Genomic DNA, 19,605 nt, shown 5'->3' on the forward strand with positions numbered 1-19,605 from the left:
TAGCTATATTTTCTGTTATCATTTGTGCTTTAGGTGTCATATCTAAGCAACCACTGCCTAGTCCTAGGTCATAAAATATATGTCTTTAATTTCTTCTAAGAGATTTATAATTTCAGCTCTTAGAGGTCTTTGATCAATTTTGAGTTAATTTTTATGTACAGTGTTAGGTAGATTTTATCACCCCGAAAAGGTAGGAGTCCTGCTTCATTCTGTGCAAGATAACTTGATCATACTAGAATACCGGAGCAGGCCATGGGGCTTGGGAGCTCCAGTCCCTTATTGTAATGGTGAGGCATGTTAGGTGCTGTGAGGTTCAATTGAGAGATAAACACTGACTCTAAGGGCCTATTTGAACCTAAAGTACCTTGTAACTCTTATGAAAGGTTAAAGTGTGTTCTCCATGGTTTCTATGTTCAGTCAATTTTAATAGCATTTCTAACATTGGGAAGCTAGAACTGATTTCTGAGGTATTATGTGTATCTTAACACCAGATTAATGAACATGACCAGAACATTGCATGACTCTATCACAGGTGAGCTGCCAACGCACTGTCATATTTTTAAAGATCTTAATTCTTTGGTAGATAACCAAGATTAGTTGAAATGCAAGTTCGGATTATGGATACATCAGACTCAGCTAAATGGAAAATGTATACCATGGAAGAAAATTAAATTCCAGCCAGGCATGGTAGCTCACGCCCGTAATTCCAGCACTTTAGGAGGCCAAGGTGGAAGGATCACTTGAGGCCAGGAGTTCAAGACCAGCCTGAGCAACATAGCAAGACCCTGTCTCTACAAAAAAATTTTAAAATTAGCCAGGCATGGTGGTATGTGCCTGTAGTCACAGCTACTCAGGAGGCTGAAGTGGGAGGATCACTTGAGCCCAGGAGGTCGAGGCTGCAAGGAGCCATGTTCACACCACTGCACTCCAGCCTGGGTGACTGAGACCCTGTCTCAAAAAAAGGAAAAAAAAAAAACACAAAGAAGAAAGAAAAGGAAGGGAAGAAGGGAAGAAAGTAAGTTCTAAACAGATTAAAAAGAAGTTTAAAAAAATTAAAAGATACCTTTAAGAGTTTTGAAAACGATGTTGAAGCATCCTATAAAAGCCACCGCAAGTGATAATGATGTGATAATAGACCAAAAGAACGCAAGGGAAATCTTCTAAACAGACTCAAACTATACAGAGAGGGGCAGTTTGGAAGGGGAGTTAGATCCCTACCTCATGCCATACTCAAATATATCAACTGAATGAAAGATTTATTTCATTATTCTTTTTACATTTAATAAAGAGGTGCTTGCTAATGGAAGTAAAAAATTCAAATAGTACAAGTAAAATGAAATTCTTCCTTGACTTTATTTTCCCCTCTCTGCCTAGCTCCACTGTACTCTCACTGCTATTTGGTGTGTGTTCTTCCTGGCTGATTTGAATATATACATATACAACTACTATGTATTATTTTGTGTGTTTTTTAACACAAAGAGGATTCTGTTATTTCTATTTGATAACTTGCTTTCCCCCCCCACTTAACAGGGTATCTCAGAGACCTTTCCAGATCAGTACATATGGGCTTACCTCATTCTATTTAGCCACTGTGTTGTATTCCATAGTAGAGATGTACCTTGTAAGCATTCCCATATTGGTAGACATGTTAAGAAAAAAAGAACATACTTGAACACACCTTTGTATGCCCAAACTAGTCTTTCTCCAGCATAGATTCCTAGTAGCAGATTTACTGGGTCTGATGGTATGTGTGCCTTTTATTTTATTGTATTTTTTAGAGGCAGGGTCTTACCATGTTGCCCAGGCTGGACTTGAACTCCTGGTCTTAAGCAAACCTCCCACTTCAGTCTCCCAAGTAGTTGGAACTGTAGGCACATGTACCATGCCCAGCTAGCATTTTAAATTTTAATAAATTCTGCCAAAATACCATCCAAAAAAAGGCTTTGTGAAATTACAATTTTATGAATAGTATGGGAGTGATACCCTTGCCAACTTTTAAAAAATTTAACTTAATCCAATGGGCAGAAATTATACCTCATTGTAGAAGGTATTATTTAGTTTTTTTTCTTTAGTCTATACACAGAAAACTACCTGGAGCTCTCTTTGACAGCACATATACTAAAATTGGAACAGTACAGAGAAGATTAGCATGGCTCCTGTGCAAGAATGGTGCACAAATTTGTGAAGCATTTCATATTTTAAACAACGTACTTAGAGATAGAAAAGAGAAAATTACCTAGAAGTGGAATGAGATTAGGAGAATTAGGAGGATTCGATAGAATTTTTTTCTAGTTAGAATTTTTATTTTCTAAATTGAAATTCTAGTTTCAAGGTGTTGTAAAATAATACAGTTTTAATTTCAAGCTGTTTTAAAATAATAAATGTATATTGCTTTTGGAACTTGAAAAAGAATAAAGATATGTTTAAAAGAAAAATAAAGCCCTCTGGCAACGTAATTTATGTCGCATTTTCTCTCAGTGCTGAGCAGGCCTAGAGTTGAAGGTGGCAGGTGAACTGTATATTAAAAGCCTTTGTCTTCCAGCAGTAGCAATACGGTACTTCTGTATGGCCAATTGTCAACAAAAGCCTGAGCGTTTTGTGTCTTGAAATGATGGACTCATGTGCAGATAGATTGTTGTGTGCATCTGCACTCCCGGCCTGTTCGTAGAAGACTTCCAGGGCAGCAAGCAGAAATGCTCGTCAGCCCACATTCTTATTTATTTATTTATTTATTATTTTTAATACAGAGTCTCACTCTGTTACCCAGGCTGGAGTACAGTGGTGCAATCTTGGTTCGCTGCAGCCTCCACCTCCCGGGTTCAAGCCATCCTCCCACCTCAGCCTCCCAAATAGCTGGGATTACAAGCCTGCTAATTTTTGGATTTTTTTTTAGTAGAGTAGGGGTTTCACTACGTAGGCCAGGCTTGTCTCGAACTTCTGGCCTCAAGTGATCTACCTGCCTTGGCCTCCCAGAGTGTTGGGAGGCGTGAGCCATTGCACCTGGCCTCCACATTCTTGATTCTGGTTGCTCAAGCAGTTTTCTCCACTCTTGTGCTTCTTTAGAGCAGTGGACATGATGTAAAAATTGAATGTTACCACTTTAGTTGGATCCTGAAGATGGATAATTCATTGATAAGGACTGTCATCCACTTGGATGCTTTCTTCAGAGTCCTGTCACCAAGAACGGATTGGCAGTCCACTCTGTAATTCACAGCATGCCTTTATTACTGACAAAGTTCCAAGTGAAGGTAACTGTTAACTGGGACTATTAACTCCCTCTTGTTGGGCTCCTGTACCCTGTCTGCAGGGGCTAGGGCTAGTGGCCATGATGAGAAATGAGCACACATGGCTCAAGAACAGAGCCTGTGATTTGCCCATTGGTACTGAGTCTGCCTTGATGGGAAGTCAGTGGCAATTCTTCCACCTACACATCACTGACCTTGCCTTGTTGATGGCCATCTTATGTGTTGGCTCTTGACCAGAGAGGCTCTGCAGTCACTCTGTGGGGCTGTTTGACCGCAAAATATGTCAATGGGTTAGTGGTTTTATGCCAAGGTAAGATTCTGATAGAAGGCAGTTAAGGTGGTAGTGTAAAAGCGAGGAACAATCATGGTTCTTCTTGAATACAAAACAGTGTTCTCTGCCACTAATTGATTGACTGCGAAGTCCCAGCCTCCAGGATGGGTACTCTTTGTAAGTCATGATTTCATTTAATTTTCCAAAAAGTCCATCCCACGACCTGTAATCTCACAGCTAGCGTGTGACCAACACTATATTGAGAGTGGGGTTTATGCTAATCCAGACTCAGCAAAATCTTGACTAACTGGGACCCTTTCATCTCATCCAACATATTTTTGGGGTCTCCTATGGGCCAGGCACTGGTCCTGGTGCTGGAAGTCCAGAGATAATGCCTCCCTTCAAAGAGTTTCTAGTTCAATAAAGAGAGCCTCATTTAATCAAAAGTGTTGCACATTCTATACTTTTAGGAGAAAATTAATCCCAGGAAACAAACGTCTTAGGAGATATTTTACTCTAGGGAAAAAAGATAATCCAATCTTTTAAGGATTTGTTTTTAAGACAATACACATTAAATCATTCTCCTGAATGTGAATGTTGACACCACTCTCTGGTCAGAAATGTCATTCAGAACAACAGTGTGAAGGGACTTTCGTGGTATTCTGTTGCCCAAAGTGTTTCAGCTATGTTTACTCCTCATACCAAGATTTTTCTCAGACACTCAAGAAGCGTCTTCACATCTTCATTGATGCAGAACAAATAGGAATTTAAACCCACATTTTCATAGTTGATTTTAGTACTCTTTTATAATCAGTGTAGGAGCAAACATTTTAAGTTTGTTCATCCCTTCTATAAATCTTGTAAATAAAGTTGATACTTGCATGTCACTGATGAATTCACTTCCAAGTTACCACCTGCGACCTACCATGCACACAGAGCAGTGGTTGCTGGCAGGTGTGGTCTGACCCTTCTTGTCTTTCACACCACTTTGTCCCTTGTCACAACCAGCAAGCTCCCCCCACTGCACCTGCCTGCGTCCTGTGTGCTCTGCACATCCCTGATTCCCTAATTGTACACAGGTTCTTCCTTTTTTCTTTCTCATGGCACCCTTGGGCACTTATCCGAAACATAGCTTTGTATTTTTTTGTACACACAGCTGCCTGCTAGCTGTCCCTCTAAGAGCAAATACTGTGTCTGTTCTCTTCACCCGTGTATAAAATGGTCATCATGGTGCCTCACTCATCATTAGCTTTTACTAAAGGGTGGGTAGATGGAACGTGAAAGGGTAGGTGGGTGGCTAGATGGACAGATGGAATAGTTCTTTCACCAAATAGAGATGGCCCCTAACTTATGATGGTTTGACTGAACAATTTTTTGATTTTACAATAGTCCTAAAGTAAAACACATTCAGTAGAAACCGTACTTCAGTGCTGTATTCAACAGATTACATGAGATATTCAACATTATTATTATTATTAATTTTTTTTTTTTTTTTTTTTTTTTGTGAGATGGAGTCTCGCTCTGCCGCCCAGGCTGGAGTGCAGTGGCCGGATCTCAGCTCACTGCAAGCTCCGCCTCCCGGGTTTACGCCATTCTCCTGCCTCAGCCTCCCGAATAGCTGGGACTACAGGCGCCCGCCACGTCGCCCGGCTAGTTTTTTGTATTTTTTAGTACAGACGGAGTTTCACTGTGTTAGCCAGGATGGTCTCGATCTCCTGACCTCGTGATCCGCCCGTCTAGGCCTCCCAAAGTGCTGGGATTACAGGCTTCAGCCACCGCGCCCGGCCTCAACATTATTATTAAAAAGGCTTTGTGTTAGGCGTTTTTGCCCAACTGTAGGCTAATGTAAGTATTCTGAGCACGTGTATGGTAGGCTAGGCTAAGCAATGATGTCTGGTAGGTTAGTTCTATTAAATGCATTTTTTTTTTAGACAGAGTCTTGCTCTGTCGCCCAGGCTGGAGTGCAGTGGCCGGATCTCAGCTCACTGCAAGCTCCGCCTCCCGAGTTTACACCATTCTCCTGCCTTAGCCTCCAGAGTAGCTGGGACTACAGGCGCCCGCCACATCGCCCGGCTAGTTTTTTGTACTTTTTAGTAGAGACGGGGTTTCACCATGTTAGCCAGGATGTTCTCGATCTCCTGACCTCGTGATCCGCCCGTCTCGGCCTCCCAAAGTGCTGGGATTACAGGCTTGAGCCACCGTGCCCGGCCTATCTGGCTAATTTTTTGTATTTTTAGTAGAGATGGGGTTTCACCGTGTTAGGCAGGATGGTCTCCATCTGACTTCATGATCCGCCCGCCTCGGCCTCCCAAAGTGTCGGGATTACAGGTGTGAGCCACCGTGCCTGGCCTATTAAATGCATTTTTGACTTAGTATATTTTCAGCCTACAATGGGTTTATCAGGATGTAACCCCATTGTAAGTGGAGGAGCATCTGTACTTGAGTATGGGGTACTTTCTAGTACTGGCCTGTTGCAGTGAATCAGATGTCACCTCTCAAGTCACCTTCCGGCATGGGAGAGAGAGATATGTGTACAACGTGTCAGGTGGGGATGGGCACCACGAGCAAATAGAGCAAGTAAAGCAGAGTCAGGCGGGTAGAGAGAAGAGGTGGGGATATTGTTGTGCATGTGCGTCAGGAAGGGCCTCATAGAGAAGGTGATATTTGAGCAGAGACCCGAAAGAAGTTGAAGGGATGAGCCATATCTAATTCATGGCTAAATTCTCACTTCCGTGTTTTCAGAGTGAATTCTATCTATGTGTCTATCCTGTCTCATGGTGCAGTTTTAGTTTTTGCCACACATCTAAAACTAAATACACCAGGTTTAGTGGAGGAGGGTCCCCGGGAGGATGGGAATGGGAGCTGCCTCTTTTTGTGGAAGGGACAATTCCAGAGTGGGAAAAAGATACTTATGGGCCACATTTTTTATATCTCCAATTTACTTTTTATTGTCTTGAGGAAGTAATAGATCTTTGAAAATGTACATTTTTTTTACTTCTCCTCTTCAGAGACAATATGAAATTAATAAGAACAAGATTACAAAACATTCTGGACTTGGCAGGTTCAGCCTCACTTATATGTCATTGATTTCTTTACATTTTTCTCTGCATCTGTTGTAGGATTTTATAGGAGTCATAGAATAATGGGGTCAAATATTTCTCTTAATCTGAAAGGCGCCACATGAAAACAGGGTGGTCTGGTTGTAAGCGTTTCCTCCAAGTAGGACAGACGAATGTTACATATCCAATTCAGGTAGCAGGCAAGCTGTTTCCGATTGCCAGGAAGGCCCTTAGAACAAGCTGGCCTTCGTAAGTTAGGCTAGAGAGCGAATGAGGCAGTATATCTCTAAGCAGTAGCCCAAAGAGGAAAGTGATTGCTGTCTCCAATGGAGGGATCACAAAGGTGTGGAAGCCTGAGTGATATGTTCGCCTTCCTTTGCCTGCAACTGTGGACACAGTTATATGTGAGGCGGTGGCACTTGTCCTATTCGGGTACATGCATGAGATGGAAAGGCTTAACTGACCATTCGGCAGCCCTTTCCAAACTGGGTGTTTCAGTGGCAGTGCCAGTACTTGCTGGGAATCCTGCTGCTTTTCATGTGGGCTGCCCATTGCTTATGCTCTGAAAAGGCAGTTTGAAACCTCAGTGTCCTAAGGAGCATCTTGGGTGAGAAGAGATTGGGAAATTACACAGAAGATGCTCAGGAACTTCAAACCTGGAAAATGCCAGGGCGGTAATTCTCAAAGTGTTGTCCACAGACCCCTGATTCAGAATCATCACAGGTGCTTGTCGAAATGCGGACTCCTGGGCCCATTCCAAGGCACAGAAGGTGCAGCATTGGAATTGAGGGGCTGTCTCCCAGGGCTGACACGCACGTACATGCAGGCAATGGGGAGCGACATCTTTGCATAGAAACCCACTGAGGCAGCTGTTGCATTTCCTGATTATGAGGTGATTTATTTCCTCTAAAAATGTGTCCTATCACCCCTTCCCAGGGAGTCTAATTTAGCAGATCTGGGGTGGTTCCAGACAGGGAAATCAGATAGAATATTAATGAATTAGGAAACTGTTTTCATTTTTTAGCAGGGAGATCTATTTGAGACATGGGTGTCTCTTGGTAAAATATAAGGCAATTGGATCTCCATATTCTTAGAATCTTGGCAAAGAGAAGGATTCAGAAGGGCCCCACTTAGGTTGTGCCCATGGGGAACTGGATATAGTCTTCACAGGTCAGTGTTGATTCAGCAGTATTTCTTGAGCCCCAGCTCTGGGTGAGGCCCCATGGGGAGCACTTCCAGCCATGCTACCATTAACTGGCTCCTTGTAGTAACCCAGCTGTGCATTTCCCCTTGCCTGCTCTGAGAGGCCTCGCTCCTGCCTGGCCCCTTCCCCACACTCATGGGCATCCCCATCTCCATTCTACCTTCTGCCCTGCTGGGGAGGCTGAGGACCCAGCACAGTTATGGCCCCTGGCTGGAGCCCTGTAGTTTCTCCCCTCGGCAGGCATCTCCACCAGTGCCATGGGGTTGGTGCTAGGTAGACAAGTGTGAAGGGCTAGGAGAGGGGGACAGGGGTTTTACATTGGCACAGTAGCCAAGACGACAAAGGTTGGAAAAGAAAAGGTAAAACTATCACAGTTTGCAGATGTCTACCTGGAAAACCGAAGAGAGTCAAGTGAAAACCCATCATAGCCAAGACTCGTCCAGGGGAGGAAGAGGTTTCACCAGGCCGTTGAAGGAAGTTTCAGAAAATAGTGTGGAGGGAGAGCTGGGTTCATCCAAGTTGTTCCCAGCCCTTTGTCCTTGTCTATTAGGGCCTCTTTCTTTCATGGGCAGTGGCAAAGGAGTGGCGACTTAGTGTTCTAAATAATAACACGGTCATTTCCAGAGTACTTGCCATGTGCCTGGCATCGTTCTAAACATGTATATCAACTAGTTTAATCCTCACAACAGCCCTGTGAGGTGGCGATTTCGGTCAGCATCACCTCATTACCTCCACATACAGGGAGGGAAAATGAAGTGTGGAGAATTGAGGCAACCTGCCCAAGGGTCACATAGGTAACAGGTGGCAGAGCCTAGGAACCTGCATGAGGCACCACCCACACTGCACTGCCTCCTGTCACACAGCAGGATGGGTCTGTCTCCCAGAGGCACCTTGACTTCTGCACTCATAAAACAGGCCACACAGTAGGGATTCAGTATGCATTGTTGAATAGCTTTCATCTCTAGGGCAGTTTTGTCTTCAAGGCAAACAGTGGCCTGAGAGCTCTGAGAATTTAGGTGTCCAGGGATCCAAGTGCTTTCTTATTTACTGAGAGATAGGCATGTCTCTGGTGAGATCCTGCCAAACATAAACTCCTCCTTATTAATAAATTTAGGAATTATCTGGAACCACCAACATGGAGACTATCAACAATATTTACATCAGTTCTCTGAGCTGAAAGGTGTGTGCACAGCACTGCCCCTGATGTCTGTGACTTTCAGTCAGAGACTTAACCTCTCTGATCTTCAGATCTTCACTGGTTTAAAAAGAAAGAGCTGGGTCAGTATTACCAACTTCAACAGGTCATTATGAGGATTAAATGAGACAACACATGGGAAGGGTCTCATCCAGTGCTGGCTCGTAGTGGGGTCTCCGTGAAGGTAAGTCTCTCCCTGTGCCTCCCAGGAGGGCCAACAGCTATGTGGGATTTCACAAAACATTGATGCATTATAGGACCTGCTCCCTGCCCTCACCTAGCTTATAATTTAGGCAAGAAGAGTTTCTGAAACCACAGACATAGAAATCATAATTCCAGGCCACAGCAGGGGAGACCCCACATGGCAGTGCCTGGTCTGGTCTTTCGAGCAGGCATGACCTGTGGCCACGGGCCCAAATCCCTTGTAGCTGTGATTTGGGGCAGGAACAGTGATTTTACAAAGTTAAAAAAAAAAGTCATGTAAAAGTCCAGACTTTCAGCCAGGCATGGTAATCCCAGCTCATGCCTGTAATCCCAGCATTTTGGGAGGCCGAGGTGGGTGGGTCACCTGAGGTCAGGAGTTCAAGACCAGCCTGGCCAACATGATGAAACCCTGTGTCTAGTAAAAATACAAAAATCAGCTGGGTGTGGTGGCATGCACCTGTAATCCCAGCAACTTGGGATGCTGAGGCGGGACAATCGCTTGAACTTAGGAGGCAGACGTTGCATTTAGATCGCGCCATTGCACTCCAGCCTGGGCAACAGAGCAAGACTTCATCTTTTTTTTTTTTTTTGAGACGGAGTCTTGCTCTGTGGCCCAGGCTGGAGTGCAGTGGCCGGATCTCAGCTCACTGCAAGCTCCGCCTCCCGGGTTCACGCCGTTCTCCTGCCTCAGCCTCCCGAGTAGCTGGGACTACAGGCGCCCGCCACCTCGCCTGGCTAGTTTTTTTGTTTTTTGTTTTTTTTAAGTAGAGATGGGGTTTCGCCGTGTTCGCCAGGATGGTCTCGATCTCCTGACCTCGTGATCCACCCGTTTCGGCCTCCCAAAGTGCTGGGATTACAGGCTTGAGCCACCGTGCCCGGCTACTTCATCTTAAAAAAAAAAAAAAAAAAAAATCCAGACTTCTAGCCTGTCTTGAAAAATCAGGAGGTATGGCAACAATGGGCTCAAATTCCTGCATGGTAACAGTCAGCAGCCCCTACATGGTCTGTGGCCACCCCTCCTGCAGAGCTCTGTGGTGTGTCTGGGCTAAGAGTGGGGCTGGGTTCAAACCCTGGACCCACCACTTACCAGCTGGCATGACCTCAAGCAGGTTACCTGACCTCTTCTGTGCGTCTGGGCAGCGGCAGTACCTATGTCCTGATCTTCTTGTGGGGATTTGCTGAGCTTCGGTCTGTGTAAAAGGCCAGAAGCACCTGATAATTATTATTGTGGCTGCTGTTATTATCTTGACTCCTCTCTGCCCAACCCTGGGAAGCATTCATGTGCTTGCTCTGTGGGTTGGAAGAAGGAAAGCTCATCGCAGCCTGGGGATTGATGGATTTTTTAGAGGAGCTGTCTTTTGAATTGGGCCTGAACTGCCTGAGGGAAAAGCCATGGTAGGCAGGGGGACAGCAAAAGTAAAAGCGCAGAGGTGGAAAGTGTGCACCATGTCAAGTGGCTGTCAGCAGAGTCCTTTTGTGACTGTTAAGGGGTTTTCTTTTGTTTCTGTGTGAGTTGCAGATGGGTTTGGGCCTTGGTGCACGTCAGTGCCTTGGACCCCTGAGGAAGGATGTCATCATCCCCAGGTTGGGCATGCACAGTCTTTTTTAGGACAGCGAGATTAACCCGCTGAGCAGGCTGTGGGCAGGGTCATTGTGGGGTCCAGACAGAGACGTGGGGAGGGTCAGAGGACCCTTCTGTGTCATTACAGGAGTGGGAAGTGGAATGGCCCCAAGATGTCCCCTGGGACTCAACCATGACAAAACCTTGTCCCTCAGCAGAAGAGAATCTAGAAAATCTATCTGGCGGAGTCCTGGAAGTGGGTGAGGTGTGGGGTGGGGTAAGAAGGGGTTGTGCAAGACCGGACTGGTGACCCAAGGGAGGCCCAGAAGACGCCTTGAAGGGGAGCACAAAGATGGGGAGGAGAAGCCTCCAGTTTCCCTGTGGCTGGAGCAGGGGAGGGTTTGGGCGCCAGGTGCATGAATGGACCCCAGCTCCTTTTTGGGTGGGAGCAGCCATGACAAGGGACTGTATTAAACTTCGAAATGCAGAACTCTAGAGTAGCCTATGTCTATGCTGATTTTAAGTTCTGAATTTTCTGGTGGTCCTTATTATAGGTAATGAGACATATTCCCCACAAATCAGTGATATCCTATAATTCTACAGTTTCCACATCCCAATGACACCTCTCTGATTGTCTCACACTTAGAAGTAATACCCAAAAATAGCCTTTGAGGAGTCCCATGCCTGGGGTTTTATTTGGAAGGTAAGGTCACTGTATTTATGTATCAGCCACAAATACTTGAATGAGAATGAAAATTCCTAAGGATTTGCCATTTCCGGCTGATGGCACTAGATCCCTTGGAAATGTCCCATGTCATAATATGCCAACACATTTAGAATTTTCAACAGTCATGGAAACAAACAGGTGCTTGGGGCAGCTAAAAATAACCACTCTGGGAAGTGAAACTGGGGCAGTGCCAAGGAGCTAAGGTGGGCAGTACCGCGCTTTCGGGAGAGGTCAAGACTGTGGAGAGAAGGCCAAGAAAAGAAAATTCTGCCCATGACCCTCCTCCCAGCACCCAGGAGTGTGTTTTCTTTTCTCAGAATCTCTCTCCGATGTGCTAGCTCTTTTTGTGTCATCTCAACTGAAACATCTCACAGCTCCAACCCACTGCTCCCATATCTTGCATAGCTTTCTGTCCAGATTTCTGAATTAAAGACTGGATCCAGAGAGTGTCCCACTGTGCATGGATGGGGGGCTTCCTCTCGCCACAGTGAGATGCTCCTGCTGCCATTCTCACCCCGGAACACCCCTGACTTAGCCACCGAGGACCTCTGGGGTGGTGAGAGGCGCGAGGGATGATCGGGGAGTGCTGTGCTCAGCAGCCTGAACTGTGTCAGGGAGCCCAGGCATTCCAGCCCGTGTCATCCTCCCCCTCCCGTGAAGAGCCATAGCCACATCCTCCATGCCCTGCTGCACTTCCCCTGAGGAGTGAAAGATGGTGGCTGTCACCATGTCAAGGATGACGGGTGGCAAGAGGGGTAAACACAGCTTGTTACTACCAGATTCGATTACCGGGTGATGCTCAAAAACAAATGGCCTGGGGCCTCTCTGCCCCTTGAGGGCAGGGGCAGTCTTAGTCACCAGGAGCAGGGTTCCGTGAGGAGGCGTTAGGGATGTTGTGGAATCATCTCCCAAAGCCAGTGCCAGTCGATAGGACTAGTTGTGTTATCTCGAGTTTTCATTGTTGGTAGTTTTGAATTGGGAGCCGTGATTTGACCCTGAGAATAACCAAAACTATACAAAAGACATGTATATTCAAAACAAGACACAATAAGGCTCAAAAACAGAACTGTCTATGGTGATAAAAGTTAGAGTAGGAGTTACCTTGGGGGCAGAGGAATGTTGGCTGGGACAGTATATGCAAGCACCTTCTAGAGTGGTTCCGGAATGTTCTATATCTTGCTCTGATGGTGGTGACACAAGTTTATACAGATGTATTAATTGAGCTGTACATTTAAGATGTGGGGAATCGCTCTGAACCTATTCTAGTAGCGGGGGCTCCCCGAGTTTTAAAAAAGATGTGTACATTTTACTGTATATATACTATATCTCAGTGAATAAGTAACAAATAAAGAAAAAATATGCATAAGGGTGGACTGTGAACAGAGACACCTTGGCAGCATTTGAATAACTTAGCTTTTACCATATTTGGAGTTTGCTATCCCCTGGTCCTAGGTGCTAAAAACCTGATTTGGTTCAGTCCGGACATTTAAAACACCAGACACCGATGGAGAGTAAAATAATGGCAAGTCTCTTCCTAGTTTGACCATCAAGAGAGTAATTTGGAAACTCCATCCCTGTGCCCTGAAACCAGAGTCTGTCCATCCCTCTATAATTAGATGAGCTTCCTGGGGCATCAAGGTCAAGCAGATCCAGCTCTGAATTGCTGTTCTGCCACTTTAACACCAGGATCTTCTAAAAAACAGTTGCCCTCTCTCAGGTTCCGTTTCTTTGTGAATTGGGTGAACTCTTGAGTGTTCTTTAGCAAAGGAGTACCTGTAACGTGCTCCGCCCAGTGGTGAGTCCGTAGCAAGTGATCAATAAATGCTAAAGACGCTGATTGTCGTCGTCGCTACTATCACGAAATTGTGCAGCGTTCCAGGGAACTCCAGGGAGCCACATACCCTCGCCAGTGATGTACCTCTACAATGGCTTCAACAAACAGTTCCCACACGATGCAACTTTTCCTACAGTTGGGCGGGCTCCAGGGTGCAGAGGCCCCCTCTGGCTTGGCAGGATGGCTTGGCTGGAGCCTGTGCTGGTTCTCAGAGCGGGAGCATGGTCGAGTTGGCCAACAGTGTACCCACGTTGAAGCAGCTGTGCCGAACATCTGGCTCTGATTATCTGGCTGGGAATGGCCGGGGGTGGGAGCACTGTGATTTATAGATTGCTCCTTTGGCTGTAAATCCCATCTGTAATTGTGACTTCTCTGTCCCTAATTGTTTGCAGAGAGGAGCGGAGCTCAATGGCTTACAATCCCTGGCAGGGCCCAAGGCTGCTGAGGGGGAGGGATGGTGGTGGTGGTGAGGTTTGTTGCTAGGACACGGCTGTCTTTGTTTTGGTCCCTGCTCAGCAGTGTTTTTAAGGCCCTGTATACATTTCTCTGTATTGTTAATGTAATTTGTTCAGGCAGTGAACAGCCAAGTTCAGCCGAAGGAATCCGATACTCATAACAGAAACACCAGAGGCCAGGTTTTTGTGGTCAAATTAGGGTTTTGAGGCCTCTGAAGAGAATGAAATGTTGGCGCTGGGCGGGGGGACAATCTCCCTTTCTCCTCTTGTGCTGATGCTGGCCTGGGTTCAGCTTCCTTGAGGAGCTTGGCTTTGGGGCACCAAGTCCACTGCATTCAGGGCTGTATTAGGTGGGGAGCCCGGCTGCCCTTCTCCGAGAAAGGGAATGCAGATTTTATTCAAAAGGGAAGAAAGAGCACTAACAAAGTATGAGCAAGTTTGGGCCCTGCCTGCCCAGCCTTTCCTTCCCCCTGGCTCTGGGCAGCATTTCCCCCCTCCCCCACCCTGCATCACTTGACTGGTGAGGAAATAATAGCTGGGCTCTGTTGAGAAGGTATGTGACTGTGCAAAATGCAATTTGCCCGTTTCCGCTGCCCATGAAGACCCGACAGCCCACTTGCCATCTGGGAACCTCGCGCCCTGCTGTGCTTGGAGTTTTCGGAAACGATGGATTCCAAACAACTTCCAGTGAGCGGTTGGTGATATTAAGTTAACTCAGTTCATCTTACCCTTTTTATTTTGCCTCAGAAAGTAAAATAAGATAGAAACAAACATACCAGCCCACAAACATTCCCATGCTTCCTTTTGCTTCTAGAATGCGTATGTTGGGAAATTAATCAGACCAACGTTAGCCCCTTCCTCCCAGCCCTGGAAGAATGCCTGGTGTGCATGCATCCCTCTCTCCAGTTAGCAATTACCAAACACCTTCTGTTGTTACCAAGGAGAGCGTGATAGGGTCCCAGCCCTCCAGAGCTTACAATGTAAGAGAACAAACAGGAACATGAGTCTTTACAATACCTGCGATGAGTGCCAACAAAGTGGAATAAAATGTCACCTGAAATACTTGAGAAAGGGGCTGCTCAAGCTTGGAGAAGGAGGCAGAGGCTTTGGGGAGATGTTTGATCTGAGCCTTGCAGGAGAGAGTCCAAGCATGGGTTCTAGTACTACCCGGATGCAAGCCTTCCTCTCCCTGTGTCCCAGCAAGGAAGAGTTGCCTTCTTAATGACCCCATTCATTGTCCCCAGAATGTGGTGATTTACCAGAAGTCTTCGGAGGCAAGCCATCTCCAATTCAGAAGGGGAATCCCATGTGTGTGTTGAATATGAGGCATTGTTTAAGACACCTCCAGCCCTCACCACATTGGCAAACTAAGAGTGTCAACTTGAAACAAGTGTATCCATTATGGCCATTTTCACTCCACAACAAATGTTTGTAAGTGGCCACCTAAGCTTGTGAACTTCCTAACTTTGATAATTACAAATACGAGGTAGATAAGATTGAAGCAAACCTGGCAAGTTATACTGACTTGCAGCTGAAGCACTCTGAGAAACAGAACAATGTGTTCACTGAAGAAGGAAATCAAGGTGTTCTACACTCTTAATTTCCAAGGTCTTTGTTTAAAGTGAATGAGTTCAAAAGAGGGAAGACACATTCTGCTCACGTTTGATGTCACTCACTACTCATGTCGCAGTATTGGAGTGTCAGAGCCTGTGTCCCAGCTTCTTCCCGTGGGCACCGTGCTCTTAAGCCGTACAGACTCGGATGTTCCACTGCCGACCAGTATCCTCACCAGTGATCCCAAGATGCTGTTGAGGCACTTTTCTTTTTGAGAGTTTACTGACACCCTACCCACCACTGAGTAGCATGTTCCTTGCCCATGATTCCCTTCTGTACTCCCTCCCCCCATACCCTGTACAGGCCAAGTATCCCTTATCCAAAATTCTTGGGGCCAGAAGTGTTTTGCAGTTTTGGAACTCTTACTGGATTTGGGAATGTTTGCATTAAACTGACCAACTGAGCATCTGTAACTGGAAAATCTGACATGCCCCAGTCAGCATCTCATTTGAGTGTCATGTTGGTACTCAAGAAGTTTCAGATTTTGGAGCATTTAGGAGTTTGGATTTTGGGGTTAGGGATGCTCAACTTGTACTAGCACTAAATTGGGTCTAACCAGTTTTTATCAAAATAACTTTTTTCTTGTTTGTCTCCTTCTCTAGACCATGGAATTCCTTGGGGTCAAAAATCATGTCCTCTTCTCCCATGCCTAGAATAATGCCCAAGAGGTGTTCACTATGTATTTATAGGGTGAAATTTTCTTGTATATGTCTTATATCTCTTAAGAAATTGGTTTTCCAGACAATAAATGCTCCCTTTTCAAAGCACTATAATTAACTCTAGCTGTTTTTGATTTAAAATGTTCTCAAATGCATCCCACACTTTTCTAACTTTATTTATTTTATTTATTTATTTATTATTATTATTATTATTATTATTATTATTATTATTAAGACAAGATCTTGCTCTGTCACCCAGGCTGGAGTGCAGTGGCATGATCTTGGCTCACTGCAATTCCGCCTCCCGGGCTCAAGCAATCCTTCTGCCTCAGCCTCCCAAATAACTGGGACTATAGGCACATGCCACCACGCCTGGCTAATGTTTGTATTTTTTGAAGAGATGGGGTTTCACCACATTGCCCAGGTTGGTCTTGAACTCCTGAGTTGAAGGGATTTGCCCGCCTTGGCCTCCCAAAGTTCTGGGATTACAGACTTGAGCTACCACGCCCAGCCTTATCTGACTTCTAGTAGTTCCAAACATCTGTATTAAAATCATGAACTAGGAAATGTTTAGTTAAAATGTCTTTTTATTCCAATGGGGGGCGGGCAGGAAACTGGTGATAGTGTTCTCTCCTAAAGCTTTTGCATTTTTACCTCTAGGAGAGATCCTTGGATATTTACCCAGGCTTTTCCTGACTTGATAGAAGAACTGCTTGGTTATTGGATAGCGCAGTCATCTGCAGATTAGATGGCAACTGACCATCTAGGCAGGGGAAAATATGAGAAGTAATAAGATAAAAGGATACCCTGTGATGGACGGTCATAATGGTGACATAAGATGTTCAGAGCCAGGAGCAGTGGCTCACACCTGTAATCCCAACACTTTGGGATGCTGAAGCGGGAGGATCACTTGAGGCCAGGAGTTCAAGACCAGTCAGGTCAACATAGCCAGACCCTGTCTCTACAAAAAATAAAATAATAAAATAGGCACACAACTGTAGTCCCAGCTACTCGGGAGGCTGAGGTGAGAGGATGGCTTGAGCCCAAAAGTTAGAGGCTGCAGTGAACCATGATTGTGCCCCTGTACTCCAGCTTGGGCAACAGAGTGAAACCCATCTCAAAAAACAAATTTTTTTTTTCCCCCAGAAAAGGCTGTTGTATGCTTTCCATTGAAAGAAAGAAGCAGGATCAGAGAAATGCAGACTAAAACAATGAGATGGCAAAAGTTAAAGTCTAAGAATACTGGTGTTGGCGAGGATGTTTGTTAATAAATGACACATTTGCGTATTATGTTGAAGAATGATTTGGCAATATCTAGTAAAATCAAAGATGCACATATCTTATGACCCAGCAAATCTACTACACATGAGCACAAGGGACATGAACAAGAATATTCCTTGCTGCAACGTTTACAGTAGCATAAACTAGAAACAACATATGTGGCCATGTATGTATTAAATAAATAAATATAGTCATATAGTAGAATATAATGAATTAACTCAGGTCTACATGTATTAACATGAATAAATTCCAAAAGTCTACTCATTAGAAAAAGTAAGTGGCTAGGCTGGGCACAGTTGCTCACACTATAATCCCAGCACTTTGGAAGGCCAAGGCAGTGGGATCACTTGAACCCAGGAGTTCCGCAAGATCAGCATAGGCAGCATAGTGAGACCTCATCTCTTTGAAAAGAAAGAAAGAAACAATAAAGGGCTAAAAGATACCTAAAATGTAGTGCCATGTATAAGAATGTTTGTAACTCCCAATAGAATGAGAACTGCATTTGGTTATACAGGAGAATGCCCTGGTGTTTAGGAGATGGGGGCTGAGGTGTTTGAGGGTAAGGTGTTACAGTATTGACAAATGACTTTCAAATGGTTCTGAAAAATAAAAATGTGTGTGTGTGAATACATACACAGGGGAGGGAGGTAAGCAAAGACAGTGTGTGAACGTGTTAATGATGATTAATCTGGATGAAGGACAGATGGGTGTTTATTGTGCTTTTCCTATAACTTTCCTTTAAAATAGAGTTTTTCAAAATAAAAAAATTGAAGACACTCATTGAGCCCATAAATTGTGGATAATACATGTGTAGTGAAATATATTTAGTGAAAAACATGCAGAGGTATGACAAGCAGTACCTTTAGGACAACAGTTACTTCTGGGAGGGCAGATAAATGAATGACAGATCGGATACTTAAGCTGTATCAATAACACTTTATTCTTTAAGAAGAAAAAAGAGGTGGGGAGCTCTGAGATTAATATGGAAAAATGGTAAACTTTCAATCTGGGGTCCATTAGTGTCTCTACTTACTTTCTCTACTTTAAAATATGTGTGTGTATGTATATATATATATATATATATTTTTTTTTTTTTTTTTGAGACGGAGTCTCACTGTCACCCAGGCTGGAGTACAGTGGCGCAATCTCAGCTTACTGCAACCTGCACCTCCCAGGTTCAAGCGATTCTCCTGCCTCAGCCTCCCGAGTAGCTTGGACTACAGGCATGTGCATCCACGCCCGGCTAATTTTTGTATTTTTGGTAGAGACGGGGTTTCACCATGTTGGCCAGGATGGTCTCGATCTCTTGACCTCATGATCTCCCTGCTTCTGCCTCCCAAAGTACTGGGATTACAGCATGAGCCATTGTGCCCAGCCTATAGTTTTATAACTAAATGATAGTTTATTCCATAACTAAAAATAACATTTTTTAAACTTCAGAAAAGTGGGAATAAATAATTTAGTTTTCATTTTAAAATTAAAGCTTATTTTGAAAGTTATTATGATGCTTAAAAGAGAGAGAAGATATATTTTGTAGCTCTATCCACTGGAAAAGGTTAGAAACAATGATTATCTGAATAGCACTGACTGGCTCCAGTGCTCAGATTATATTCTCCAAATACCATTTCCCAGTTAAAATAAAACCAGGCTCCTGGTAGAAGGAGCTGATTTGATGTATCAGCCTAGATGTATTAACCTGGAATATATTGTTATACAAGAAAGCATGAAAACTACTGAAGACCATTAAAGACCCAAGTCTGCTGTTATGGACTCAGGTACTAGGACTGCTAGATCAGAAGGACTCAGCAGCCAACCTGAATAAGATGGAAAAAATGAAATAATTAGATCATCAAGAATATATTATATTTATTAAAATCCTTAAGTTCACAGTGACACCAAAAAACACAACCAAATAAACAACAACACTGGTCTCCTTTGGAGGACAACAGGGAGCTAAGTCATTATTTTCAGTGTGTTAATAGAGAGACAGAATCACGCATTTATCCTGCCTGTGCTGTGTGCTGTGTGCCACTGGGCCAGTAGTTGAGGAAAGTTTCTCTTTACAGAAATATTTCAGCTAATAAATGAAGAAGAAATAGTCTTGTTCCCTGTCTTAGTTCATTTTGTGTTGCTGTAACAGCACACCACAAACTGGAGAATTTATAAAGGAAAGATATTTACTTGGCTCACAGTTAAGGAGGCTGGGAAGTCCAAGGGCATAGTGCCGGCATCTGCTCAGCATCTGGCGAGGGCCTTCTTGCTGCGTCGTCCTATAGGAGAAAGGCAAGAGAGTTTA

The 19,605-nt window shown here is 44.5% G+C and overlaps 1 protein-coding gene and 1 non-coding gene across 2 annotated transcripts in view; both read left to right on the plus strand.

Annotated features, from left to right (window-relative positions):
• TCF7L1 (transcription factor 7 like 1) overlaps positions 1-19,605 on the plus strand; it is a 182,243-nt gene that overhangs the window by 70,624 nt on the left and 92,014 nt on the right. The gene's annotated exons all lie outside the window — the stretch shown is intronic.
• LOC119627506 (U6 spliceosomal RNA) lies at positions 2,095-2,201 on the plus strand. The gene has a single exon (XR_005243692.1). It is a non-coding gene; the product is annotated as a U6 spliceosomal RNA (small nuclear RNA).

Source organism: Chlorocebus sabaeus, chromosome 14, assembly GCF_047675955.1.
Source record: "Chlorocebus sabaeus isolate Y175 chromosome 14, mChlSab1.0.hap1, whole genome shotgun sequence".
Classification (NCBI taxonomy): domain Eukaryota; kingdom Metazoa; phylum Chordata; class Mammalia; order Primates; family Cercopithecidae; genus Chlorocebus; species Chlorocebus sabaeus.